Source organism: Canis lupus, chromosome 30 (genome assembly GCF_011100685.1).
Source record: "Canis lupus familiaris isolate Mischka breed German Shepherd chromosome 30, alternate assembly UU_Cfam_GSD_1.0, whole genome shotgun sequence".
Classification (NCBI taxonomy): Eukaryota; Metazoa; Chordata; class Mammalia; order Carnivora; family Canidae; genus Canis; species Canis lupus.
In genome coordinates this window covers 10,384,610-10,387,161 of record NC_049251.1, presented here as the reverse complement: position 1 = coordinate 10,387,161, position 2,552 = coordinate 10,384,610, and positions in this window count along the sequence as shown.

Sequence of the window (2,552 nt, the reverse complement as noted above, 5' to 3'; positions counted from 1 at the left end):
TTCTGGTTATGATAAACAGGGGGTGATAATATCAAGCTAGATATTCTATCTAGAAGCAGAAGTTCTTGAGAGATTTTAAAAGAAGATTGAATAGAGAGACCTTCCTAGTGATAGTTTCAAGTACAGGCTAATAATGAAGTCAAATGTATGGGACCTGAGGTGGACCTGAACTGGACCTGACCTAGATCTGAGTCCAGTCTGTACCAAAAACTGTGAGATCTTGAGAAAGCATCTGATCCTGGGAGGCTTAGAATTAAATTTCTAGTGTATGGACACCATGTTTATAGGTAGGTTATAATGTGCATTTTTAGGCTCATTTTTGCTGTTTTACCTCCATCACTATTCATTGTTCATCTTTTGCATCATTTTAATATATGCTCTTTTAAAAAAAAAATTACACTCTGCCAATGTGCGGCTTGAACTCATGACCCTAAGATCAAGAGTCATATGCTCTATCGACTGAGCCAGCCAGGCACTCCAATATATACCCTTCTGAAACATCATGTTTTATTGTTAGTTGTCTTAAATTCTTTCTGGAAGGAGGCAGAATGTTAATTGGTTTACTCATTAGTTCATTAAAATAAACATGTTTACTCTCTAGACTTGTTTTCTCACCCATAAATCAGGAATAATGATCCCTCACTTAGTTCATACAATTGAAGTTCAGATCAGATGAGATGATGTATGTGAAAATGCTTTGTAAAGCAAGGTACCAGCATAATTAGTTTATTTAAACCTGGGAGTCATGCTGAATATCTTTTCTTCTTTGCCCCCGATATCCTAACCTTTAGCATGTCTTGTCAATTTAACTTCCTGCATTTCTGTCAAATATGACCACCTTTATCTTCACCATCACTCCCCTGACCAAGCCACCCACCATCATCTCTCGCTTGAATCATTATGGCACTCTCTTACTAGTCCTCTCTTTTTCACTTTGGCTTCCTTTAAATAATTTTCTCAATTTTAGCCAGTGTAGTATTTTAAAAATGCTTGTGTGATTGTTTCTCCCTTGTTTAAAGTCCCATTCAATAGCTTTCCAGAACTCTGAAGATAAAATTTAAAATCCTTAACTCAACTCTGCAAGATTTAGCCCTTACTTTACCTCTCCTCATCACAATCTGTGCTCCAGTCTCATGACCTTCCTTCAGTTGCTCCCTGAAGGTCTTTACACATGCTGTTCTTGATCCTCCCATCCCAGCCCACCCTTGCCCCATTGCCTACCTTTCTTTCTAGTGTCTCAGCTTAGCTATTCCTTTAGAAAACCTTCCCTGACTTCTACACCTAGGTCCAAGAACTCAGAGCTTGTTATCACAATAGCAAGCAGATAATTAATAGTGTAAGCACTTGATACTGTTTCCCCTGCCAGAATATAAGCTCCTTGATGGCAAGGACACATCTATCTAATGTATTACTCCATTACTAATGCCTATTACAATTCCTGATGCATAATAGTGCTCAATTAAGATTTGTGTCACAAATGAATTAATGAATCCTTCCTGCATACACACTAGCTAGTTTTTCTGGCGGAGGCTGGGACATTGAAAGGTGTGGATGCAGTGGAAAGCAGGACAGAACTTTCTGGCCACTTGTCCCTCCAACTTCCTTGCATCTCTCCTTTTCCCAGTTCAGTCAAAACACAGCAGTCTGTGTCTCATTATGGGCTCCTGCAAAAGTGCCCCAGCTGAAATACTGCCCATAAGTGAGTATTTGTGGAGCTCCCTGGGAATTACATCAGGAAAGAGAAGATTGTCTTTGCCAGTACCAAAAGTGAAACAAACCCCAAAAGGAATACCAGACCACAACTCCCCCATTGCCCTCCCATAGGTCAGAGGCTCACAGTGGAGAAAACAGTCTTCTGGTTAGCCTTTTCTTTTAATATCTATTCATTTAAGAGGGAGAGACAGAGACACAGAAAGAGACAGAGAGAGACAGAGAGAGAACGCACACAAGCTGCGGGGAGAGGCAGAGAGAGAGGGAGGAGCAGGCTCCCCACTGAGCAGGGAGACCTTATACGGGGCTCTATCCCAGGACCCTGAGATCATGACCTGAGCTAAAGGCAGTCACTTAACCAACTGAGCCACCCAGATGCCCCTTAGTCAGCCTTTCTTTCTCTTGCAAGTTTTTGTTATTTTTCAAATAATAACACTATATTGTCATGGTATAAAGATACTAAAGGATATACAGAAAAAAAGAGCCATATACCCAGTCACTGAATTTCCCTACACAGAAGCCATAACTTCCCAGAAATATTCTATGCAAACACAAACAAATTCATATATATTCTCCCTCCACACTCCTTATACAAAGGTAGCATACTGTTCACACTGTTCTGTACCTTACTTGTTCCATTTAATGATATAGTTTGGAGATTGTTCCATATCAGCTTATGTAAGGCTACTTCATTCTTTTTCACATTTGCATAGTTTTCTATTGAATGCATGTCCCATAATATATCTATTTAGTCCCTTATTTCTGGACATTTATGTAGTTTCTGATATTTTGCTATTGTAACTACCAGTACAATGGATATACTTGTATAAATTTCATTTTAC